The 26,293-nt window shown below is 61.2% G+C and overlaps 1 long non-coding RNA gene across 2 annotated transcripts in view; it reads left to right on the top strand.

Moving 5' to 3' along the window:
• Window positions 1-19,621, top strand: part of LOC122233485 — a 43,346-nt gene extending 23,725 nt beyond the window's left edge. For both annotated transcript variants that reach the window (XR_006211027.1, XR_006211028.1), the window contains 2 exons: window positions 16,573-16,741; window positions 18,693-19,621. This is a non-coding gene — a long non-coding RNA (uncharacterized LOC122233485). The remainder of the gene's footprint in view (window positions 1-16,572; window positions 16,742-18,692) is intronic.
• The last annotated feature ends 6,672 nt before the right edge of the window (window positions 19,622-26,293 follow it).

Genomic DNA, 26,293 nt, shown 5'->3' on the forward strand with positions numbered 1-26,293 from the left:
GCAGAGGTGTGTGTGTGTGTGCACGCCCATGTGCATGTGTGTGTACGTGTGCACCTGTGTGTGTGCGCAGACACATGAGTAAGACTGAGACCAGGAGAGAGGGAATGAGACGTGGAGATTCTCCGCGGCCGCCGCGATGGCAGAGGCGGCCTGGGGCCAAGGGCGCGGGTGCGTCTGGGCCCCGGGAAGGAGCACAGCAGCTGACGGCCTGATCTCAGACCCTGTGGCTCCAAACCGGGTGAGAAGTTGCTGTTGCTTCTGGTCACCGGGCGGGTGACGTGTTGTGGCAGCCGCAGGAGACAGCACGAGGTACAAACCCCAGCTCTGAGCGTGAGGGGGACCGGGGGCCTTATGCGGTGGGTCCCGGTGGTGATGGTGACGGTGACCTGGGCTCTTCAGGCTGCAGGTGCACATAGCAGTTTTCTCGGTGCCCAAAAGATGGGCTCCTATACTTTTTGGGTAACCAAGTCAATCAATAAGTTAAAGAATAAAAACAGCTAAAAAAAAAAAAAAAACTAAGTGTCTCTTTTGGCACATAAGGGAACTTGAAAAATCTCCAAGCAAAAGTTTTCATTCGAATGCCACCGTTCAGTCTGACTATTTAAAAATATCTTCCCACTGTGCGTATCCAGATTCGGTCTCTCGGAATGAGAAGCAGATAAGAAAATTAAACAAACAACCGCGTCCCTCGGCGCCTGACAACTCTCATTGGCCTGTCGTCCAGACGGGTCTGATGCGGCCCTTTCCCTCTTGGACAGAATTTCCGTGATCACCGGGGGAAATGCTCTCGGGGTCTGCCCCGGCCTGGACCCGAGGGAGGCCCTTCTGCGTTAACCGCCCGCGTGCCCCCCGCGCCGGAGTCCCGGCTCCCAGAGGCCCGCTCTGGCTCTTGGGCCTCCCGCCTGCTGCGGTCACCCGCGCTCAGTGTGCGCTCCGGGGAAAGCGCGTCCGGTAGGCGGCTGTGGCGGCGAGGACCTGCCGGTGACGTTCTTGGGACTGTGGTCCTCTGGCTCGTCCAGGCGGCGTCTCCGGAATCGGAGCAGAAGGTGATCTTGGGCATAAGGTGAGCCAAGGGGGAAGGGCTGGGGCACTGCCGCGTGAGCTCCCACGTGGGCCTGATCGCACACGGTTCCACGGCTCGGTGCTCAGTATTGAGCACTTCCTGTATGCCAGGCCTGGGGCTTGGCACCGGCACGGCCTTCAAGGAGGCCGTCGCGTGGAGAAAGAAGGCGGGCCGCGGGAGCCACGCAGACAGGTGTGTCACAGAGGGGGACGCCGGCTCTGGTTCCTGGGCAGGACCCGGGCTTTCCCACTCGGCACAGGAGGACGGGGGGGACACTGTTGTCCGGTGGCTTCAGTGCCACGGGCTGGGCTGCTCCCGTAGCACGTCTGCCTTTCTGTTTTCTCGCTGCGGAGACCCTGCGTCCCCGGGGACGAGGACGCTGTCTTCGGCCCCTTCTCCCCTCTGGCAGGCCGACAGGACCCGGACAGAGAGCCTGGTCTTCCCCCTCTGTCCCTGGTTCCCCAGGGCCGGGCCCTGACATCCCGGGAGGAGCTTCCCTTTGCGTGGGGCTGACGGTTCATGCTCCAGGGCGCTCCCGGGTGCTGGGGTGGAGGCCTTCTTCCCCTCTCCTCCCTCCCTGCTTTGAGGCCAGCATCCTCGCACACCGGGCACCCGGGGCGCCTTTTGGATCATTTCAGTGGGGGCCGTGGCTTCCCTGAAGTGGCCGAGGGGCAGCGCCCTGGAGCCAGCGAGGCCGTGTTCCCTCGGACGTCTATGCTGCGCCCCCCAGATCGCGCGCACCGCCGTGGCCCAGGAGGCGTACGTGGCCTCTCTGTGCTTCCGTGAGACCCCGTGTCACGGCTGCAGAAGGATGAGTCATCCCGCAGCCAAGGGGGACCTGGGAGAACGTCGCGGTCCCCGGGACGGCTGCCCACGGCCTCCAGCCTCCCGCGACCCCCCTGCTTTCCTCTCCCTGGTGTGGCAGGAGGAGCCCAGACACGCAGGGACATTGCCGGGGCTCCGGGTCAGGGCCCGAGAAGGCAGCGTCCTCCTAAGTCGCAGAGCCGTCCTGGTCCCCGCCACATGCAGGGCAAGCTCTGGGTCCCCAGTCCCGGCAACAGAGACGCCTTTGTTCTGGGACCAACCTCTCGCTGCCGCCCGCCGCTGACCTCTGCCCCGTCCCTGCGTCCCAGGTGCTGCGCGTGCCGCCCCACGTCTGCACCGCTGTCGGCAGCCTTAAGTCTCGTGCGCACGGGAGACCCCTGATTGTCCCCCAGGATCCTCCTCCAGGCGGGGCTGCGTCCGCCGCCTGGGCTCGTCCTGAGTGAGGACACGCTGCTTCATATCCCTGCTGCTCTGCTCCGTCCTGGAGGATGGGGACCCGTCACGTCCTATTCTCGAGTTCTCGGTCCTGGCACCGGGACGCTCGCCAGAAATCCCTGGGACACGGGGCTGAGCTGGGGTTTCTGAGACCATGTCTGGTACGTGGCTCCTCTGTCCCTCAGCCGAGCTCAGGCCCGGAAGGGAGGGGACAGGGTGGGGCAGGACCGTCGGACGAGGCTGACGGAGGCCAGCGGAGGGGCTCCTGGCTTAGCTGCGTCTCGAGAGGGCTTGTGAGGCCCCAGCCCCAGGCCAGACCTTGGGGCCACTCGCCCGAGAGGAGAGCTTTTGTCCGGTGGCCAAGTCTTTGCTGGCAGGGTCCATGACTTGGAGAGAGCCAGAGGCCAGTGGAGAAGGCTGACGGGGGAAAACAAAAGGACCTCTAACCCTGACTCTCTGTCACACGACAGTTTCCAGGGAGGTGGGTGCCTGGTCCGGTCTCAGTGCTGACCCGAGACCGGCTCCCCCACACCAGCCCCTGCCCGGCCCTGGGGCACTCGGGGTGGGGTTCCCCGGCTTGGGCAGAAGCCTCTGAGGGGACCCGGGAGACATAAGGTGGGGTCTGCTGGGCTGCGCTTCTCTGGGCTGATAAACAGTTGTCCCCGGCCAGCGTGGCTAAAGAGTCGTCAAACCACATAATTCAGAGATCACGCTCCTTAAAGACTCTCCATTTAACGTGCGGTAGAAAACGCTAATCCAGCACACAAGGTGGTGTTTTATTTTTCTAGACGGGGAACATTTTCTCCGGTCACATAACGACCGTCCTTGACATAATGGTGAAGGGCTGTGAATTTAAAGCAGCCTGGGACTCAAGGAGCATTCTCTGTTATGTGGGGGCGCTGGCCGCGAGGGGATGGCGGGGCGGCTGCTTCCTGGCCGGGCCGTGTCTTCATCGAATTAACTGCTTGCAAAGACCGGAATTTACCAAATGACACTTTAGTGAGTAATTTCTGTTCACACAAACGGCCGAAATTAAACCTCTGTGCCCGTGCTGGGCAGGCTGTCACCCGGGCCGATGACGCGTCAGGGCCGCGCCACGGAGTCAGGCGGAGCCAGGGTGCCGCGCGTGGGGGGCGGGGGGCCCCCGCTCTGGAATCAGGAAGGTCACCGCTCAATCTCCAGCTTTCCCGCTCCCTGTCAGGGAGGCCCGGGGCGTGTCACCTGTGCCCCCCAGCCTCAGTCTCCCCATGTGTGAAACGGGCCCGTGGGTGGTGTCCATGGAAGCGTTTGGTTCCCTGCGAAGGTGCAGGTGGGTGTTGGCCAGCCCCCGCCTGAGGGGGCTGGGCCGGACCAGCCCGGGAAGAAGAATTATGGTGACTCGGGAATGAGAAAAGAAGCCGTCCCCCGGCACCTGCCTTTCGCAAAGGCACCTCTGGGCACCCAGGGCCCCTCTGAAGATCGGCTCCACTGGACGCGGCCACACAGCCACTTAATCCACGGGGTCCACGGTCGGTCGGGCTGGTTGCTGGGATGCCGAAGCCGTAGGTGAAACACACAAGCTTTGGCGGCCCTGCCCTTGTGAGGCCGAGGAAACGGCGATAAGAAACGGGGTTTCTGACCCCTGGGCGGCCCCGTGTGGCAGGTGAGACAAGTGGTGAAGACCCTCCCCTCCCACCTCCCCTCAGCTCTGGGCTGGCCACATGCCTTCCTGGGGTGTTGACAGACTGCGCACGAGCAGGGACTCTGGAAACATGTTCGGTCTGCTCTCTCGCCACGAGACGCTTCCCCTGCACCCCGGGCTCGGAAATAAACACAGAAGGAATGGACCAGAGCCCAGCTCGGTGGCGAGGACCCAGTTCTGGGCAGAGCGGCCCGGCCCGGGCAGCCCCAGCTGACCTGCAGATATGTGGACAGGACCCCTGAGAGGTTTCTGGCAGGTTGTTACGCAGTGGGGCCCGACTGATGCAAGGTGCTTCCGTGGGCGTTGGCTCACCCAGTCTGGGCATAACTTCAGTAATTCTAATTCTCTTTTCCACACGAGGAAACGGGGGCTCAGGGAGAAGAAGTGGCTTCTCGAGGTCACAGCTGGTCAGAGAACTCGGCGTGCGGCTGGGTGTCCCTTCCCTCGTCTGTCAGTGGCTTCTGCACGGGGCACCGGGGGCGGGGGCCCTGGGACCCAAGGCCGGGGGATGTGTGTCCGCGGGGCTGGCTGGGCTCCACCACCTCCCGGGCACAGCCAGCGACCGGCCCGTGGCCTGCAGCGCGGCGTTTCCTGTGATCCGGGTTGGTGCCAGGCTGGCCCTGGGCGGAGGCGGGGGGCCGTCTGTCACACACGCGTTCAGCGGGCGGCCGCACCAGCGAGTAAGCGGTACGGCGCTCGTAACGGTGTCGTCCCACAGCGGTGTCACTCGTGTTGTCAGAAAGGTGTGATGTCCCACGTGGCGTGGGCCTTCAGAAATGCACGTCCGGCGCCGTGTGAGGCCAGAGCGGGCGTGCCCAGGTCCCGGCTCTGGAAACACGTGGGATTGTTGGTTCCCACTTGAGAAGATGGGAGGGAGTGCGCCGTGGGGCCGACGCACGGGTGCGCGCCGGGCCGCCTGCGATGGCTCGTTCGCCGAGCCGGCTGGCGTCAGGCGTCCTGGCCCTGCAGCGGCAGGGCGGGGGGGGCCACCGCAGAAGTGCCCTCGCCGGGCTCCCCGCTCCCTGTAGGAACAGCCCTGTGGGCTTGGCAGAGGCGCCCCCTCCCTGCGGCTCAGGCCGCCAGCGGTCAGCGCCCTGACGCGGCACACGTTTCCAGCTCTGCCTCCTCCAAGTCGACCTCCGCACGGTGGCCACTTGGGGGTCTCAGGCCAGACCCTACACTGACCCTCCCCTGTGTTCTGCTCTGGGCGCTGAGACGGAGGCCCGAGCCCCTGCCCCGGCCTGCGGTGTGATCACGGCTCAGCCGGGAACACAGAACCTGTGCTGGAGGGATGTTCCCTGGGGCCTCACCGCACGGAAGGAGCCCGAGTCCCTGAGACGGCAGCGGGAAGGTGAGGTGACCCAGGGCAGTGGCTGCAGGGACCCGGGAGGCAGGGCCGCCTGCAGGCCGGAGCCCGAGGGGAAGCACATGCTCGGCCTCCCTCTCCCCTTCCGACTCCTCCAGCCGGAAGTGAGCTGGGGCGTGCGTCCGAGGAGGGACGCGTACGTGGGGGTCGTGCAGGCGCGAGCTGTCGCCGTGGGGCTGGAAGCCGGTCTGCGTGTCCATCACCAGGAAGGCGGTACACCGTTTATACGGTCACCCGCTAGACGGGTGCTCAGCAGCTCGACTGTGTGCGGACCCTAAGCGCCGGTGGGGACGACGGGCTCGTCGCTGGCCGTGCGCCGTGGCTCCTGTGCCCAAGCTTGCCCTGCTGTGCGTGGCGGGGCCGACCCCGGCTTCCCCGCGCCCGGCGTCCGGCTGCGGGGGCCACTGGAGGGACATCTGCGATCTCGTTGAGCATCGGGGCTGCCCCCCGGGGGGCCCGCGCCGTGGAGAGGCCGCCACGGGTTCAGGGAGCCGTGCCCTGAGCCCACACCTGCCGGCCGGCCCTCCGTGCGCGTCTGGCCTGACCACGGAAAGCCACGGAGCCCTGGAGGCTCGCGAGCGATTCTTTGTCCCGTGTGAGCGCTGGGTTTGTCGTCACCATGTCTTCCCTTTTCCTCTTCGTTCTTCCCTCATTTTGCCCAAGTGCCTCCTCAGGAAGCTTTCTCAGAGGAGACGCGGGGCGGTGGAGGTGTGCGGGGCCCGTGTGGGAGCGGCTCCGCGCTCCGTGCCATGGCGAGCTCTGGTCTCGTGTCTGCCTCCCGCGGGTGGCGGCGCTTGGCCCCCCTGTCCTGTGAATCTCCGGGCTCGGGGCACACGGGGAGCGGAACACCGGCACGTGGCTCCAGACCCCGCGGTGGCCCTCTGTTTCTGAGCGCAGGGACGGCGGCCTGTCCACGGGGCGTCCCCGGGCTCTGCGGCGTGAGCACTGCCTGCTCTGTGCGCCGTGTCCCCAGCCCGCGGCTGTCCTGTGACCCTCCTCTGCCTCCGCCTCCCCGTCTGGGCCGCGTGGAGGGGGCACACCGAGGCGGGGGCCGCAGCTGGCAGGGAGGGGGTCACGTCTCACGGGGATCTCGTGTCTTTGCACCACGTCGTAACGCCCGAGTGTCCGTCACCTGAGCGTCTGGGGGTGACTCCGCAGGAACACCGTCCTGTGAGCCCCTCCCCCACTGCCCCCAGAGGGCAGCCCTCGGGGTGGAGGGTGGAGCTTGGGGGGGGGTCACAGGGCCTGGAAGATAGAGACGAGATTAGGGTGCGGGGCTCTAGGGGGCTGGCGGGCCGAGGGGACCCTCCCCACGGAGGACCGGGGAGACTCTGCGTGGGCTCCGTGAGCACTGCTGTGTCCCGTCGCTGAGGAGGGCGGGACAGGCACGCAGAACCAGCAGCTGAAGGGCCGCAAGCTGTGGGGGCCGAGCTCTGGGTTGGGGTCCCAGCGGGGTCCCCCAGCATCCGTGTGTCCCTGGGTGGGTCACCGTGGGCTCCCGCTCTGTCCACCGAGTCGCTCTTGTGAAAACCGTGCACACGCTGAGTCTCTGGGGAGGGTCCGGGCGAGCTGGTGGTGATACTCCAGAGAGTTTTCCGTGCTGTGCACGTGCACGCGGTCCTACCTGTCTCGTTGCCCCTCGTGGAGTCCTGCCGGTGATCCCGGGGCAGGACAGCAGGTCCCCCCGAGTCGAGAAAACCGAGACCCGGAGCGGTTAAGGCACGACCAAGCCCCCGACGGAGCCACCGAGCCGGGTCTCCGGGGTCACCGCCTGCCCTCCGTGCCCCGCGAGCCTCTCTCCCGAACTGGCGATAGCGCCCGCTTGCTTGGAAACCCCTGGGCGTTAGGCACCTGCTGGCTTTTCACGTTTCCCGCAGATGCTTTGCTGCTGGCTCCACGCGGCTTCATTTCTGGAGCTAAATTCCACACCCAAGGGCACCATCTTCCGGACGTAATTCAGCGTGCCCGGGGCCTCGGGTGCCCTAATAATTCTCACGAGTAATTACAGGGCGTCCCTGCGACCGCAGAGCTCACCCGAGGGGCCACGGGGCCGCCAACGGGTTGAAGCGCTGCTTGAACTCAAACACGGCGGCTCGGACCTGGTGAGCAGCGTGGGGTCGCCTGGCCCACTCCTTTCCCTTCCCACGTGGGGAAGGCTCAGGGCAGGGAGCGGCTTGAGAAAAGTCAGCGGCGGCAGGGGCGGCAGGGGTCAGACCGGCACTCGCCCGGGGCGCACCGCCCAACTCGTCGCTAGTAGGCTGTCGTGTACCACCCCTGGGGTGACTTCCGCTTTGCGGTCCTCACGGGTGAAGGCAGGGCGGGCGCGGGTTTTCTGTAAGGGGTGGAGTGAGTACCCCAGGCTCTTCAGGCCGTGAGATCCGGGTCGCAGCCGCTCACCTCCGCCCTTGCGGTCCGCAGACAAAACGTAGGTAGATGGGCGTGGCTGTTCCAACAAAGCTTTACTTCTGGAGGCCGGGGCGGAGGGGGGGGGGGGGCGGATTGGGTCTGCAGGCCACGGTTTGCCTGCCCCTTGTGTAAAGGTGACGTTTTTTCCAGGATCTCATCTGCTGTCCGTGGAGCATCTGAAAATCCCTCCTTTTGCCAAAAAGCCCCCAACAGGACGGTGACTGGCCAGTCAGGGGTGAGGGGGCTCTGCCACAAGGTCCAGAGTCGATCTGTAAAGTGCCGGGCCGTGCCCCTCGACGGTTCCTTTATTCCGTGGCATGCTTTCCGTGTGTGTGTGCCTGGCCGGCGACAAGGAGGTTGGTGCGGGCAAGGATGGGGCTCCTGTGTCTGCAGCCCACTGGCCCCTGTGCCTCCCCTCTTAGACCTTGTCCCCCTGGCTGGGAGCCTCCCATTTCCCGTTTGTCCCCAGTGCCGGGCTGGGGCCCCTGGAAGGCAGCCCTCGCCTGTTGCTGCTGTGACCCTGGGCCCCAGGTGGGGCCTCGTGCCACAAATGTGCTCAGTAAGGGGCTGTTGAGGGAACGGCCAGATGTGTGAGTCCTGGCTGGGGCGTCAGGAGCCTGGAGCCAGGGGCCAACCTTCTGGATGGAAGAGGGGGGGCCGTGCAGAGGTGACACCTGGGGACGGAAAATCATCAGGTCTGCTGCTGAAAACGCCTTTGCCCAAAGCACCTGTTCCCCGGGTTGTGGAGGGACGAGGAGGCCCCTGTGCCATATGGACACATCGGCCAGGGACCGGGAGAGGGACCCTGGCCTGACACACCCGCCCCTCCTATCCCAGCGCTCCAGAAGGAGCCGGACAGGCAGGCACACAAGTAGCAGGGGAATCTTAGCCTGTGTGGGTCCAGTCGTGTCCCTGCTCCCAATAACCTACGTGCTGGGGTCCTGACCTCAGTCTCTCAGCCCGTGACCCGATTTGGAAAGAGGTCTTGACAGATAATCGCGTTAAAATGAGGCTTTCAGGCTGGAGCCTGATCCAATATGACCAGCCTCCTTTAAAAAAAAAAAAAAAAAAGTAATAATAATAAAGAGGAAACTGGGACAGAAGGTGCAGAGGGAAGAGGCTCCTGGGAGGGGGAGGGGGACGGTGCCTACAAGCTGGGGGAGGGGCCGGGGGAGGGGCCGGGGGAGGGGCCGGGGGAGGGGCCTGGAGCAGACCCGCCCCCTCCAGCCTCCGGAACCCGAGACAGGGAGATGCGACCGCTCTGCAACCGTGCAGTCCGCGGAGCTGTTCCGACAGCCCTGGGGTCCTGCACCCCGACACGGAGCCCAGACGGGGCTCCCCTTCCTCCCGCGCCCTGTTTCCGGTGTCCCCGGCTGTGTGGCGTGGTCCGTGGCTGCTCACGCGCACGTGTTACAGCTTCGGAAAAGGGAAAACCTGGCGCCCGTCCCCGGCTCCCGGCCAGGAGGAAACGGCAGGTAGACCGGCCCGTCCGGAGCCAGTCACAGGAGGACGGAGCGTGTGGAGAGGTGCCCTCCGGGTTCTGGGCACCACGCGATTGAGGACCGGCAGGGGGCCTTGGCTGCGTGTCCAGCACGGAGCACAGGTTCCCGCCGCGTTCATCCTGACGCACACGCACGGCAGGCTCCGGGTAACGAGGCCACCGGCACCGTGATCACGGAACAGGGCTGTTTGTGCCTGTTGTCTGTCTGCTTTTCTCAGTCCACAGGGCACATCCCACCGGACTCGGCCGGTGGGCAAACCCCGCCACGGAGTCACGGGGCCGCGTTCTCTCTCGGGGCACGCGGCCGACTCGGGTTTTACCATTTTTCTCTGTGGTTATGCAAAATGCGTGCTTCCGACGGGAAAACAACAGACGGGCTGTATTCAAGGCAGCCGACTGAACTCCTTCAGTTGTCCCTCCGTTTCCCAGCAAACGGCTGTGTGTTTTCACCTTCTTCCTGCTGTAAACCACTGTACTTTTCCCACCCCGTGACCGTCTTTAGCCTGACGCCTCGCGCTCTCCTTCTTGTCCTGTAGCTTTTAGCCTGGAGACCGTGCAGCAGCTGTGCAGGTGGCACCCCTCCGCTGGGACCCAGCGCAGTGCCACCTGCTTCTCCAGCCCCGGCTCTGGCAGACCCTGGGGGGAAAGGGTCTCAGCTCCTCCCGGAACAGAACGGAAGCCAGAAGCGGGGGGGGGGGGTCCCCACCCTTCAGGAGCCTCCGCTGCTCCTGGTTCTGTGCCCCAGGCCACGTGCGGGAGCTGCATGGAGGGCAGCTGGGGGTGTGGAGCCCAGGGGCTGGGACCCCAGCAGGGCGCTGCGGCCGTGGCTTCACGGGGTGACACGAACGGGACAGATGCCAGCTGTGTGGATGGACAGAGGGATGGGCTGTGGATGTGCCTTCTCCTCGCCGGCCAAAGCTTCTCTTCTCGAACCAGGGAGCCTGGAACCCCCTTCCTTCCCGATTCACTGGCGGAGGCCCCGGCTTGGCGTGTATTTCAGTCACAGGGATATTAATTTCACTGGGTTCTCAGGCCATGATGCTCCATGAATCCTGCCTTTCCCGAGCTAATGGGGCAGCATAAATAACTCCGGGCGACGCAGTCACTGGGCAGCCCCCAAGTCCGGCCGGAGTTAATCAATCCTCGGCCGACGCGTCGCTGGTCAGGGGTTGTGTCCGTTTGGGGCTAATGCCATCGGAGCAGAGGCCGCTGCAGAGAGCCTGCTGCCCTCTGGTCAGAGGGAGGCGGCCCGGGAAGTTAGGGCTCTGGCCTGATATCCCCCGTGACCCAGAGACAGACGGAAGTTCAGCCGGCTCCCCGGGTGAGCTGGGGCCGCCCCAACCCTCCCTCCAGGACCCCAGCCACCCTCCCTCAGCCTGAGAGGGGGTCCCCACCAGCAGCTTGCCCCCCGTCTCTCACCCCTGCGGCCAGTTGTTGTCCCTGTCTCTCGCCCTTGCGTCAACTCTTGCCCCCGTCTCTCACCCCTGTGTCAACTCTTGCCCCGTCTCTCACCCTTGTGTCAACTCTTAACCCCTGTCTTTCACTCCTGCATCAACTCTTGACCCCCGTCTCTCGCCCCTGTGTCAACTCTTGACCCCCGTCTCTTGCCCCTGTGTCAACTCTTGCCCCCTGTCTCTCATCCCTGCGTCAAGTCTTTACCCCTGTCTCTCACCCCTGTGGCAGCTCTTGCCCCCTGTCTCTCACCCCTGCGTCAACTCTTGACCCCTGTGTCAACTCTTGACCCCCATCTCTCACCCCTGTGTCAGCTCTTGACCCCCGTCTCTCACCCCTGCGGCAGCTCTTGACCTCTGTCTCTCACCCCTGCGTCAATTCTTGCCCCCTGTCTCTCGCCCCTGTGTCGACTCTTGTCCCCGCCTCTCGCTGGCTCTGATTCTTAGTTTCCACATCGCTGGGGGGCCTGGCCCTGCCCAGCCACGGGGCTTCTTCAAAGGGCTCCAGGCGTGAGCACGAGTGAGTCTTAGACCGGGGCCTGGCCCGTCGGAAGTGGTCCTGCCCTTGGGGACCTCATCTGTCCCCGTGCTTGGGAAGCACCCATCCATGGTGCCCTGGCCTCCCACCCAGTACCCCAGGGGCGGGACTCAGGCCCGTCAGGACTGCGGCTCCACCTGGGGTTCTCCGGGTCCTTGCTGGTGTCAGCCCTCAGCTCCTCGGATGCTCCCGGATGGTGGCCCCCCCCCCCGCCACCCGCCTTGCTGCTAGATTGGGTCACCTGTCAAGTGTCTGCTAAGCCCAGTGCTGGGGGCACCCTGACGGCCAGTGGAGAGAGGGTCCAGGCGCCCGGGGGCACAGGGCCCTCCTCGCTGGTGTCCGATTCACAGTCTACAAGCTCCCTGGCCCCTCCTTGAGACCCCGTTGAGCCTGTTTCAGGGCCCGGGGAGACCGGCGGGGGGAGCCCTCCCCACACCACCGGGGAAGCCGGTGCGGCTTGCAGGGCAGACTCGGTGTGCACGGACGCACGCGGTTAGGGCGGCGGGACCGTCTCGCAGCTGCCAGCTTATCCGGCCTCCCCGGCCTCGAGCGCTGTGCTCCCGGCCCTGCCCCTCGGCCCACTGGCCGCTCCCCACAGAGGCTGAGCTCAGGGCGCTTGCTGGGGGCGGGGGCAGCAGGGCGCCTGGGCCACCGGTCCCTCCTCCCCCCGGGCTCTGAGTGGGAGCAGGAAGTCTGCGCCTCCAACACGTATTTATTTTAGAAGTCATTGGGACAAACCCAACTCCCAGAGATCCGGGCTCAATTTATTAAGCTTAGATGATTAATTATAGGGTAATTAAATATCTGATCAAATTAATCCTAAGGTGTTTAAACATTGTTTTGCAAAGAATGTTTGCTCATTAATTAGAATGGCTAAATGCGGAATTAAGCAAGGGGGGGGGTTTGCGGAGGGACGAGTGGGGCTTGTCCCTCGGAAGCTCTTCCCTGGAGTCCCCCCTCTCTGTGTCCCCATCTGCCAATCTGTGCAGGGAGGAGGGAGCCTTCAGGGAGCCTGGGAAGGACTGGGGTGAGGACACGGGGTCGCGTGAATGTGCGATGAGGCGCGCCTCCGTGGGAACTGAGGAGAAGGGGCGGGGCTCCGGGAGGTCAAAGGGAAGGGATGACGTTCAAAGGAAGATGAAAAAGACCAAATGTTTGGTAGCAGGTGTTTGCTGGGCTGTCCGGAAATGATGGGGCGCAGGGGACCCTGATCAGACGGGCCAGCTGGGCTCCTCCCGTCCACCCGCCTCGTTCAGAGTATGACGTCGTCATCCACAGAGATAGCGATCTTCCTGAATTTTTCCAAACTTTTAGGCAGTTCGGGGGAGGTCAGCGTTTCTTTCCGAGTTTTTTGGGCCTTGGTTGTTTTCAGCTCAAAATGATCTGCACGCCGCCTTGGCCCATCTTGGGCTATTTGTTCGGGGCCCCGGCAGTGGTCTGGGCAGAGCAGAGAGCAGGGGACACTGGGTCAAGGTCAAACCTGGGTCCAGGGGCGGTGGGACGGGAGCCTGGAGGTGAGGGTGTCGAGTGCAGATGGCACTCACCAGCCTTGTTGGGGGTCCTGGGGGCAGAGACGGGGTGGTAGCTGGAGGGAGGTGGATCGGGAAGCGACAGGCCGTTTTAGGACAGAAATCACGGAGCGCGTCTACGCTGCCGGCAGAGATAGTGGGGCCCTGGTGAGCAGGGGCGTGTGCGGGCTCCTTTCTACCGATTGCGACCACTTCCAGGTGTATTTCTTCTGCTCTCAGGGTCCCGGGGCCTCTCACCGCCCTGGCCGGCGGCTCTCCCCGGGGGTGAGGTCACCTGTGGAGCCCCGGACCTGCCCCACCTGCCGGGGGGTCCCGCAGGCACAGCTGCTCCGGTGACCACAGCCCATCGGAAGAGCTGTGGTCCTCGCTGGGTTCTCCCCACTTCTGCACCGCAGGCTGTGGGACCCTGGGCCGGTCACTTCTCTAGCTCCGGGGGACACCGGCTTCCCCCCAGGGCGGAGCATCTCTGCACCCCTTTCGTGAACTAGCCTCTCGACTCCACCCACAGCCCCGCCTTCCGGGCAGGTGTTCCCACTCTTCTCCGGCCCCCACGTCTGTCCCTCCCTCCCGGTCCCGTGTAGGTCCTGTCCCCCAGGGCCTCCCCCCATCCAGAACGGGGTCAGCTGGCCTCCTCCCCCGCTTCAGCCTCTCCTCACCTGGCAGGGCCCCTGGGCCCCCCGGAGCAGGGCTCCACCGGTCTCCACGTGCCCCACGGGGCCTGGGGCCCGCGGGTGGTCAGAGCCGCAGACGCTCCCGGGGGCAGGGCGGCCGGACCCCCCGCTAGAGTCTGGGCCGCCCCCGTTCCTCTGGCACCCGCCCACCCACCGCTCCGCTCCGCTCCGCATTTGGGTCACCGAAGGGATGAGGAGGCTCGTCTTGCTTTGTGACAGTTAGACCAAAATGGAGTGAGGGCAGCGCCGGGTTCCCTGGCCCCTACCCAGCCTGGCAGCCCCACGATCTCCATGCCCAGAAGCTTCAAGTTACTTAAAACAAATGCACACGTAACTCCCTTGGTTGTAGGTGTTTGAAATCTCTAGTTCGGGCTTGAAAGAAGAGGAGATTTCTTACAGGAAAACAGCGTGATGTGGTGAAGAGAACTTCGGGTCTGGGATCATATCGGAGCTCATTTGGAAATTTCTACTCTGCCGTTTCTTAGCCACGAGCATGTTAGGCAATGCATCCGTCCATCCGTCTGTCAAATGGGGACATCAGCGGTAGCCCGTCTGTCTGCCCCACGGGTCGGACGTGGATTCTAGCGTGTCTGCGGGAACGTTTCGGAAATCTGTGGCCTCGGGATGGTGGGGCGAGGTGGTGACTCGGCTCGCGCCGAGCTGCCTCGGCAGCGGGAATGGCGCTTCCCAGGAGCCGTCCTGTGCTCTGCTTGGATCCCAGGGAGGAGTAACTGTTCTGGCTAATTGGAGAAGAACAAAAGTCCTCCCCCCCCCCCCCTCGCGGCAGAGAGCAGCCAGGGAGCGGATGGGGGCGGGCAGGTTCCAGAGGAGGCTTGGCGGCTGTCTGCAGGGGAGCCCACGGGAGCAGAGTGTGGGGTTCTCCTTCCCCACTTGTCCTTGGGCCTCAGTGAAATCGTAGTCAAACGCATCTTGTTTTTCTTTCACAGAGAGATCGTTGGCAATTAATTCTCTGGTCTTTGCCAGTTTCTTAAATCAAGAGCCACTCTTGCAGATGCTTGGTACTATTTCACCACCGTCATTGAGACCCGCTGAACCACCACTGCCCTGAAATGCTCAGAGGCAGAAAGCGTTCTATCCGAAAACACCTTCAACTGCCCGTGTGTGCCGGCGTCGTGGCGGAAGAATTTTCCTCTGCCCTTCAGGCTTCTTCCAGCTGGTCTGAGCGTCAGAGCAACGTGAGACGGACTGACAGGAGTGAGTCGGACAAAAGTTTGATTACACGTGTGCCTCCTGCTCATACCCGAGAGACCGAGGAAAACGGTAACTCCGGGAAATGGCCAAAGCCGTCACCTTAAATACCATCTTCGGCTAAAGACAGAGGTTGGGGGTAGGGAGTCGGTTATGGCAGGTTGCCAGGGAAGCACAGTGAACAAGGGTGAGGCTGTCATGCAGATCTGAGTCCGTGCCTCCTGCCCCGATTAGAGTTTCCCGGGGTTTGGAGTCACCCCTTCTTCCCAGCACAGCCAGGGGGACACCCTTACAAACGGAGATTCCCTCATACGTGGAAATGGCTCTTACAGAAAGGAAGCTTCGTGCGGGCTCTCGGAGGTGCTCTTGTGTCTGCATTTTCTTAAAAACCGGCAGCTTAAGATAATATGCCAGACAGGCAGACCCTGGGCTGGCAGAATTGGCTCCCCTGCACTGGTCATCACACAGCTGCGGGCAGCTCTGAAGCCTTTGTGAACCAGGCCGCATCTCCTCAGAGTGAAGACTCGATCAGACAACGTGGGGGCCGGGGGCCGGGGGCCGGGGGCCTGGGGTGGGGCCCCCGCTCTGCCGCTGCGGGGAGTTCTCGTGATTCGTTCAACGGGCAGGATGAAGTAAGGGGTGTGAAAGCACGCTCACAGCTACCTGGAAAATAATGCGGTAGCATTCAACCATTTAGAACAGAGAAGAGCTTGATGGAAGGATTCTTCCACAGGGTGACACGTAAGTAAGAGACGAATCAGCACCGGTGAAGTAGCTTCAAAACGAGGAACAAAAATAAATTCCTCTTACCATCCCACTGACAATTAACGAACGGTAATTAACGAACACCCAAGCAGATTCCTAAACAGACTTAAGGTAGTTCAACTCGATCTCGTCTGGACATTCTGGTTAATTCATTCAGGCAAGGTAAAATGAACTGGGGGCAGGGAGACGATGCGGGAACCTTGGTATAGATTGTGGACAAAGGAATCGGCAAAAATCCACGAACGAGGGTTTAGGAAGCATGCGGGCTGTGCGTGAGCTTCAATGGTCTTCCTGGGTTCAAACGATAGCTACAAGATACAATGAAAACGTCCATTGATAACAGAAACGGGACGAGTATTTCTGACCTTGCCGCACACCGTTTGCGTCCGGCGTGGCGATGTTTGCTTGGCCCCCGCCAGGAACCGAGCTCACCCGCACCCCACGTCCCACACCCCAATCCCGACCTCGCCACGGCGGCTTGCTGTACGTGTGCGTCTCGGGAGGGTGCTTCCCGCCAGTTTCCCAGGTGGCGCCCGGCCCCGCGACGTCCACTGCCCTGATGACCGGCGGGGCTACGCGTTTTCCCAGCGCCGCTGACACAGCGGGGGCCCCGCGTGTGGACAGCCTGCCTGGACGCGGTGCTTACCGTCCGCGGGGTCGTCGCATCCCCCTCTTACCAACGGTAACGAGCCCTCGCTTGGCACAGCCATCGACCCTCCGTCCGCCCCAGCTGGCAGCGACCCCCCACCCCCCGCGTCTCCTCCTGTCGTGCAGGAGTTTTCTCTTTGTTCTCGCTGCCACCCGCCCGTGTTTCCCTCTGCGGTTTCTTGCTTTGCTTCAAAGCTGGGAGCGGTCTTTCTTCACGAGGATGATAAATATTTCATTTTGTGCTAACTTTTCTATCTTTTGTAAAAGAGATTTAGCTCTTTGAGGCATCTGCTTTGGCGTTGGGGGGCGGGGGGACTAGATTAGAATTCTTCCGTGCTACTCAGTTTCCCAACATCATGCATTTTTAATTATTTTTTAATTATTATTTTATAAAGCGTTCTAACGTCGAACAGGTGAGGCCTTCTGTCTCGCTCTTTTTAGACCTCAAATGTCCTCTGAAACCGTCATCTGTTTGCTTCTCCAGAATCCACCGCGTCCAGAAAAATACCGTTGGGACCGATCCGAGGGCAGCTGTGTTTGCAAGCTAAACTAAACCAGTGACCCGTTCTCCCCACGGCTTGTGTGCTCGTCTTGGGAAAGACCTCGTCTCTCACCTTGCCCTCGCCCCACAGGGTGCAATTCTCTTCACGAAGGTCGGGCATATGCTCTGTTTATTCCTAAGTAACCGTTGTTTGCACTGGAAGCCCCGGCGGATGCCCTCCAAGACCGGTGGGCTCCACGTCGCGGCCCCTCCCCCCCACAGCCCCTCCCTGGGTCGGCCCGGGCGCCCAGTTCTCGGGTCTGGGCCCCGCTTTCCTTCTGCACGCAAGCGTGCGTCTACACCCCGGGTGTGCACAGCTGGGCCAGCGGCTTCCCGGGAGCCCCGGAGGCCTCTGCAGGCCCCCCCGCCTCTGCAGAACCTGGCCATCACCCCCCACAAAATTATCGCTGCGGTTCCCCAAGCGACCCGCTCTGTCCGGGTGACCTGGCCGGGGCAGCTCAGCCACGGGGTCAGGGCCCTCAACCCCGGGGTCGGCAAGGAGCCTCCGGGCCCCACGCAGAGCCAGACTCAGACCCTCCAAACCCCGGGCAGGGATGGGTGCACGGAGCCCCTGCAGGGAGCCAGGAGCGGGGGGCCCCGCCCTCAGAGCAGCTACCCCATGCCTGCAGGCACCGGGGGCTCCGGGCTGGGCTCTGAGACCCCCTCACTCCTGCATTCCGGGAGCTGTGTGTGTGCACGTGTGCGTGTATGTGTGTTTGCGTGTGTGTCCGTGTGTGCTCCTGTGCACGTGTATACATGCGTGTGCTTGTGTGCCTGTGCGTACGTGTGTGCGCTTGCGTGCTTGGGTGCCCGTGTGTACATGTGTGCAACTTGTGTGCATGTACATACGCGTGTGTGCTTGTGTGCATGTGCGTGTGTGTGCGTGCACGCGTGTACCTGGGTTCCTCTTACCCTTCCCCCTTCGTGCCGCACGCAGTCCTGGTCGTGTCCCGTGTCCTGGCGTCTGTGGGGCCTGCCCTCGGGCCTCAACCGTTAACTGAGCTCGTTGTCCGCGTCCCTCCGTCCGCAGGACCGTTCACGGGGCCCGAGGGCCCCGGGGGAGGGGTCCTGCAGACAAAGGAACCACCGCCGGCCGGACGGCGCTTCACGGTGTGCGGCATGCCTCTGCACACACTTGTCTGTGCGCTTCCCTCCCACAGAGGGACGGTCTCCGCTCAAGCTGATCTTAACCCGGAAACACACCATCCCTGCTTCCCGTGCAAAGCCCCACCTGCCAAATGCGCCCCGATCTTTGTAGGTTCTCCCAAAGATGCGGGACGCGCGGGGAGAGACCGCGTGCGCAGGGTGTGCTTTGCCGGCAGTGCTGCGGGAGCGGGTGTCCTGGGGTGGACCTCATCCGCTCGGGCTGAGGGACAGCCTCTCCTCACCGGGGAGGGGCTCTCCGGGGGTCTCGTCCCGAGCGGAAACCCTGGCCCGCCACGTGGCGCCAAGCAGCTGTGTTTCTCCCGTGCAGGACGGGGACGGGGACGTGGGGTCCAGGCTTGGTATCCCCGCAGAGCGAGGTGCACGTTCACGGGGCTCCCGCGGGTCTGCGGTGCCTGGCGAGGGGACAGGAGAATCTTCCAGCGGGTCAGGCTCCCTACCCCCCGCCGGCCAGGCCGCCGTCCCCTCCAGGCCAGCCCCACACCGCCTCCTGCCTGGCGGGTGCTTCTTGGTGACACGGCGCCTGTCGCCTGCATGGCTCTGCGGAAGGGCCCCTGTGTCCCGCTCACCGTGTCTGGGGTCATCGTGGGCTCTGCAGTTAGTCTGTCCCCACGGCTCCTGCCCTCACGTGTCACCCCCATTGCTTCCTGGTCAGGTACCCCGCTCCCTGTTCTTCTCTTGTTCTGGGACCGTCCTGCCTCGCGGCCCTGAGTCCTGACCCGGGACAGCGGCTGCGTCTGGACTCGGACTCGGGCCAGGAGTGGACGTGGGGGTCTGTCCTCTGTGTGGAGACTGTGCTCGCTGCTCCTTCCTTCCTCTGCTTCTTCTTGGCCTCACACCTGCCCGCCCCTCACCTGGGCGTTTAAACACATGCACCTAATCTCTTCTCTCATTCGTAGCCACTCGGTCCTTTTGTTCCCGCTCTACTGGGGCTCGATAAACGGGGCACGTTGCAGGCGTACGTTTCGGTCAGCCTGCCGCGCACTCGCCCACGAAGCCGTCAGCAGTTAGGACAGTGAACACACGCGGTCGCCGGGAAGCTGCCTCCTGCCTCGTCCCCGCCTCCAGCTGACCGCCGACCTGCCTTCTTTGCGGATCGTCCGTGTTTTCTGGGGTTTTGTAAGCGGAATCCTGCCGTGCCCTCTCTTCCTTCCCTCTGGCTTGAACCCCCCGCGTGGCCTCCGGTCTCCGTGCCCGGCCGAATCGTACTCCATCCCGTGGACACAACTGGTTTATCCACTCACCTGTTGGTGAACGCTCAGGTTGTTTCTAGTTCGGGGCGATGGCAAATAAAGCAGGTGCGAACATTCACCTGTGAGTCATTGTAAAGTCACGGTTTTGCATTTTTCTCGGGTACAGACTGAGGGGGGTGGAGTGGCGGGATTTTATGGCAGGTGTACGTTTAACGTTCTTCGTAATTGGAGTTTTTACTGAGGTGATTATAGGTCCACACGCCGTTTTAAGAAATAACGGAGAGATCCTGTGTGTTTTTACCCACTTTCCTCCCGTGGTGACGTTCTGTAAAGCTGAACTGTGACATCGCGGTCAGGACGCCGACACGGATTCGGTCCGCGTGTCGGGTCTCCCACGGCTGCCCGTACCGATCTGTGCGTGTGCGTGTCACGCGTGCAGACTCGCCCGTCCAGCACCCCGGTGGCCAGCCCGGATGTGGTGTGTCCGTCCCAGAGACGACCCCCTGCTGCTCCGGCCACACGCCCCCCTCGTGCCCTCGCCCCCGTTCGTGACCCCGCGCCATCACCCACCGGCTCTTGATTTCTGAAGTCTTGTCACTTGCGAGTGTTGTACGAGTGGTTCCGCACAGCACGCGCCCTCGGGGCCCGGCTCCTTCCCCGGGGAGCCCTCTAGGCGCCGCGTGCCTCGGTCCTCGGCTCCCGGTTGTGGCCGAGCGGCGCCCGCGCCGGGGGTGCCCCTGACCGTGCGTCCGTCCGAGGACATCCAGCTCGATCCCAGTGTGTGGCTCCTGTGAGTCAAGCGTCCGTGAACGGGTGTGCACAGAGTTTCTGTGGACCGTTTTCATTTCTCTGGGACGAAAGTCTAAGCGTGCGCTCGCTGGGGAGCCTAACAGCAGGAGCCGCCGAGCCGCTTTGTAGGGTCACGGCCCGCTTTGCAGCCCCGCCGGCAGTCCGTGCCCGAGCCGGCGTGTCTCATGGGTGGCGTCCGCTGTGGCCGTCCCGGTGGGCGTGCGGCGCGGTCTCGCTGAGCGCTCAGTGCGTTTTCCCGACGACTCATGGCGTCCAGCTTCGTTTCACGCGCTGTTTCTCATTTATGTGTCTTCTTTAGTAAAACGTCAAATTACGTGTTTTGGCTCATTTTTTCTTTTTTTTTTTTTTAATTTTTTTTTAAACGTTTATTTATTTTTGAGACAGAGACAGAGCACGAGCGGGGGAGGGGCAGAGAGAGGGAGACACAGAATGGGAAGCAGGCTCCAGGCTCTGAGCCGTCAGCCCAGGTGGCTCATTTTCTAACTGGGTTGCTCGTTTGTTCTTTGCTGCTGAGTTCGGAAGGTTCTTTCTCTATTGTAGACACGGCTTGCAAACACCTCCTCTCAGTCCGAAGCTCGCCCTTTCTTCCGTTTTACGAGTCTCCCACATTCTGGTGTGTTCCCGCCTATCCAGCCTCCCGATTTCCCTTCCCTGAGCCCTGCTGCTCTTTGCCTAGCTTCAGGTCTCGAAAATTTTCCCCAATTTCCGCCCCCCCCCAAAAAAATGTTATGGCTTTGCGTTGTAATTGAATCCCATGGTGCATTCCGAGTTAATTTTTGGACGAGGCATGAGGTCTTAGATGCGGTACAGTTTCTGCCCGGGAATGTCCTTCTTGCACTGAACTGTGTGCCTCCATAAAATGTCAGTGATGTGCTTTTGTGGGCTGGGTTCTGGGTTCCGTCCCGCTGATCTGTCTCCCCCATGGGTGCCACAGGCATTGCCTTAATTACCGTGACAGTGCTATCGAACGGTGATCCCCCTCTCTTCCTCTCGGCCAAGATCGCTTTAATTATGCTGGGGTCTGTGACTCCCCGTATGCGTTTCAGAATAAGCTTGTCCACGTCCGTGAAAACCTTGCCGGTGTCTTGACAGAAACGTCGTTAAACCCGGAGATCGACGTGGGGCTCGTTTAGCTCCGTTAGATGAATGTGGCTCATCCGTCCGTTTCTTTGGGTCTTCATGACGTCTTCCGTCGGCGTGTCGTAACTTTCAGCATGCCGACCCTGTGCACCTTTTGTTAAACGTGCACCTAAGGATTTCATCGCCTCCGAGGTGGTTGTCAACGGCCTTGTGCTTTTAATTTCGGTTCCGGCACATTCGTTGTTAGTGTAGGGAAACGAAATGGGTTTTGGGGAGTTGGTCTTGTAGCCTGAGAACGCGCTGAGCTCGTATATCAGAGTGTTTTGTTGATCTCTCGAGATGTTGTGCCCAGTGAATCACGTCACCTGCAAACAGAGACAGTTTACTCCTACCTGTCCGGACCGTACGTCTGTTCCCCTTGCCTGCTGCCGCAGCTGGGACTTCCAACACCGAGTCAGACAAGAACGTGGGGACATCTGTGCCTCGTTCCTCGTCCTTGGGAGAAAACACCGTTTTTAACCATTAAATATAACGTGAACAGTTGCTGCTTTGGTAGCTGCTTTTTATCGGCGAGGTAATTCCATTCTATCTCTGACTTCCTGGTTTAAAAACAAATTGTGAATGTTGGATTTCGTTGAGTGCTTTTTCTGCATTAATTGATACAGTCATAGGAATTTTCTTTAGCTTGTTGGTTCCGTGGATTACATCGATTCTTTTGAATGTTCAGCCAACCCTGGGTACCTGGAATAAATCCCACTCGATCGTGATACAGAATAGCATTCACCTCCATCATGCGTTGTTGAGAATCTTTGCCTCTTAATTCATGAGAGGTATTAGTCTGTGTCTTTCTTTCTGTGGACTCTGTCTGGCTTTGGTATCAGGGAAATAGTGACCTCATAAAACGAGCTGGCAAGGGGTGCCTTGGGGGGCTCAGTCGGTGAAGCGTCTGACTTCGGCTCAGGTCACAATCTCACGGTTCGTGGGTTCGAGCCCCGCGTCGGGCTCTGTGCTGACGGCTCGGAGCCCGGAGCCTGCTTCGGATTCTGTGTCTCCCTCTCTCTCTGCCCCTCCCCCACGCATGCTCTGTCTCTCCCTCAAAAATAAACACTTTAAAAAATTTTTTTAATGAAACGAGCTGGCAAATGCTTCCTCCTTTTGTGTTTTCCGAAAGAGATTGTGTAAAGTTGGAGTTAATTTTCCCCCAGCTCCAATGCCATGTGATGGACAAAGAGCGTCTCTGTTTGCCGTGCGCAGCGTGATGTTTTCCCTTGTGCGCACACCGTGAACTGCTCACGTCCCCCGGCGGACGGAGTGGTTTCTGTGTGTGCTGAAACATTTACGATTTTTCTGTGGGCAGATCCCCAGTGGGCACTGTATTAGGACGGGCTGCAGTCACGCTGCACGTGGGGTTTCCAGAACTCCGTGTCGCATAACTAAAGCCTTGTCCCCCTGACCCGGCATCTGCCCGTTTACCCCTGGTCCCTAGCAGCCGCCACTCTGCTGTCCGGCTCTGTGAGTTCGACTTTCAGAATCCACACGTCGGTGAGATCAGTCTTGTGCCCGGCTTGTTTCGTCCAGCGTGGCGTCCTGCAGGGTCACCCACGTCGTGCCGGATGTCAGGGGCTCCTGCTGTGGGGCTGAGTGCCGTCCCACCCTGTGTATGCGCCACGTTTCCGTTGCCCACTCGTCTGTTGGTGGACGTGTGGGTGCGGGTATCTTCAAGATACGGGTTTTCATTCCTTTGGGTAAATACCCAGTAGAGGGATTCCTGGGTCATAGGATAGCTCTATTTCTAATTTTGGGGGACCCTCCACACCGTTCCAGAGCGGCTGCCCCGGTTTGCACTCCCACCAACAGTGCACGGGGGTTCCCCTTTCTCCGCATCCTCGCCGGCACCTGCTGTTGGTCGTGTTGTTGATTTTAGCCACTCTGGCGGGTGCGAGGTGGTGTCTCAGTGTGGTTGCGTATTTCCCTGAGGATCAGTGATGTCGAGCACCTTCTCATGAGTCTGTTCACCGTCTGGGGGTCTTTTTGTGAAAAGGGGTTAATTTTTTTTTTTTTTTTTTTTTTTTAGCGTTTGGTAGAATTCTCCCATAAAACCCTCTGGGCCTGGTGATTTCTTTCAAGAGGGATTTTAATTATGAATTCGGCTTCTGTAACGGTTAGGGGCCATTTGGATCGTTTCTTTAATCTTGGTTAAGTTTTCTGGAAATTGGTCCATTTCTTCTGTTTGTATTAGGAGTTGTTTGTAACAGTCCCTCGTTATCCTCTTAACGGCTGCATGAGGTACACGTTCCCCATTTAATTCCTGATATCGAACAACTGTGTTTCTTTTAATTTTTGTCAGTTTTGCCAGAGGTTTGTAGATTTTACCGACTTTTATCCAAAGAACCAGATGTTTGTTTCACTGATTTTTTCTACCATTTCTCTATTTTCAGTGTCACTGACTTCTGCTCTGATTTTTCTAGTTTTCTTCCTTCTCTGGGTTTATTTTGCTTTTCTTTTCCGGGTTCTTGACGTAAGGACTTAGCTGATGGAGACGAGGCTTTCCTTATTTCTGGTGTGTTTAGTGCTGTGACATTTCCTCCGAGCACCGCTTTAAAATCGTCGTGTTCTTGGTTCTTGGCCTGACGAGCAGTTTCTGACCGTGAGCCGGACGTGGCCTCTCTTACGTGAGGAGACGCCAGGCCGTATGTGAGGTTTCTCCACGGCAGGCAATCACCCTGTTCCTCTTTGGACTGCGGTGCCCGTGACAACTGATTTAAGAGCTCGGACGATGTCACTTGGTCTGCTTGGTTCATCTGGAGCCACCGTTGCTCGCGTAGGTCCCTGCTGGTGGTGCCGGGCCCCCGCGGACCAAGGGGCTTCCTGGTGGTGGGGGCTCCTCGGCCAGAGCCGCCTGCACCCTGGGACGTCCCGGCAGGAGCGGGGCATCTGGGGCTCGTCCTGGCCATTCCCTGTCAGCAGGACTCCCGCTGACGCCCCCGTGGGCGATGCCACCGCTGCTTGCTGGCATGGGAGCCTCTGAAAAGGCACCTCTGCTTCCGTTCTTGCTGCCCCTGCCCCGGGCCCGGCTCTGCTCCGGCATGAACTTGGCCTTCAGCCGAGACAAGGGGAGACGTGATTTCTGGTGCGTGCGCCACTCCCGGCCACGACAGAGAACAGACGAGTCACAGGTCCTGGGCAGAGGACCAAGGGCACAGTTTGGGTGTGAGGCAGGTGGGCCTCGCAGAGGCGGCCGCTGCCATCGGGGGTGCTGGATGTCCTAGACCCGCCAGGCGAGTTCTAGAAGGTAGGTGTGCCGTCCGGCTTGTGCCAGCGCCCGGCCTCTGTTTTCCCTGTTTCTGCCCTGGTGTTGTCGCAGGTGCACGGCGGTCCACCTAGACCTCTGCCTCATCTTCTTCTTTCTTGCTCAGCCCACACACTCGCTTCTTCTCCGCTTGGCTCTCGTGGCACGGAGGTTTCCAGGAAGATGGCGTGAAGGCTGAGCTGTTCTAGCAGGAACTTTGAAAAGGATCGAACAGACTCCATCCCGTGCTTCCTCGGCATCCCAGGGCAGCTTCTAGGACTGCAGACCGTCCGCTGTTGACCGCGTTCTTCCTCCTCCTTGTGACCCAGCCTCACAGCCTCATGAGACTCCCGGACTGGGCCCCGGGGCTTTTCCCTGCTCCACGTCTCAGATCAGCTGTCACCTCCTCAGAGACCCCTTCCCAGCCATTTCCATCTCCTTTACCCTGTTTCTGGAGCCACAGCGTGTGGGCTTAAATCTCAGCAAATCCACCAGGAGGGAAATATTTGCTTCTCCCCCTGGGCCAGGACAAGAAGGGTGACCCTCCCTCCCCCACCAGGACAAGAAGGGAAGGTGAAGTTCGGGCCTGGCGTCCCCATCGCGTGCGGAGAGAGCGTAGAGTCCGAAGACAAAGCTGTGGACCACAGCTGCTAGAGGCAAGGACTCAGCGAGAAACAGACACAGTAACGTCGGAGGGAAACAGGAAAGATGTACAGTGTAGTCCTGGGGAAAGAAAGCCTGTCCGTGCAAGTCACAAAAGACAAAAATTAAGAGCCCCAAATTCCACAAGAAGGAAAAAGACACGCTGGTGGAAAATGGACAGAGGCACGGCCAGAGAGAACCCAGGGCGGGAGGCACGCGGGACCCGCAAACACAGCGAGTGTGGCCCACGTTCCCAAGAACCGGTTCCGGGGAAATCGACGAGCAGGGCTCCCCACCCATCGGCCTGGCAAAACCGAAAAGCAAGTAACGCGAGCACAATGGAGCAGAAGGGACACTCACATCCTGTTGGTGAAGTGTGTTTGGAGGGCACTTGGCAGGACTGTGGAAGCTCTGACCGCCAACGGAATCCGCAGTAAGAGAAGGCTCACGCACGCGACGAGACACGCCTGACCCACGAGGAAGTTTGTGCGGCATTTCTACGTGAAGGTTTAAACGGCGGCGGAAATAACAGACGTGCGGAAGCACGTTGCATACAGCACGCGGCTGTTCACCGGGGCAGAGGTCCCCACGGGGGTGACGAGGTGGGCGTGGTCCGTGGGAACCCCACAAGGTCCGAGTCTCGCGTGACAGGAGCGTGCTTTTGCATTCACCGGGTGACAAAACAAACGCTCAGACGGGAAAGAGAAGGCCGCGACCGCCCTGTCGACGGGCTGCCGGCTGGGAAACCGGCCCTCCGTGCCCGCGAGCTCGCCTCCGTTCGCAGGCCCCGTCTGGGCAGGTGCCGTCTGGGCAGGAAAGTGCTCTGACCTGCTCAAAAGCACGCGGACGCCCCCATTTATTCACATAACCTGGCAGAATATTTTCGAATAAATCGTGAGCATGACAGTTACATTCTCTAAACCACACTGGAAAAAGGATTATGGTATTTACCACGGGGACAGGAAGATTGATGCTCGCCCCGAAGATCTGCCAGCTTCTTGATTTAGGGAGCCAGTGATCAGCACGGGTTAGCTCTGACGGGTTTATGTTGGCTCTCTCCCCCCACGGCCTCCTCTCCGGGGGCCTGGGGACACTTGGGCAGGGCCGTCCTGCGGGGTCTCTGCAAGATGGCACACGGAGGCCTCGGGTGCGGGCAGAGATCGCGGCCCTCCGCTGCCTTCCGCCGCCTTCCGTCGTGCCCCGGATCCCGATCCCTGCCCGGATGGAATCCGGCTCCTGAGCCTGCCGGGCCTGCCCCGGCGCCGGTCCCAGTGCGAGACTGACTCCTACGCTGAGGGATGGGCAGGGGCCAGAGAGGGCGGCTCAGGGCCCAGTGCTGGGCACCGACCCGCGGTCAGTCCCCTGTGACCGGTGGGCTGGGCTGAGGTGCATGGAGGGGGCGATGTGCACCCCTCTCCCCGCCTGCCGTCTGTGCACCACCTACACCGTCCCAGGTCACCTTCTCGTCCTCACACCTCACACCGTT

The sequence above is a fragment of the Panthera tigris genome, chromosome E1 (genome assembly GCF_018350195.1).
Source record: "Panthera tigris isolate Pti1 chromosome E1, P.tigris_Pti1_mat1.1, whole genome shotgun sequence".
NCBI classification, from domain to species: Eukaryota; Metazoa; Chordata; class Mammalia; order Carnivora; family Felidae; genus Panthera; species Panthera tigris.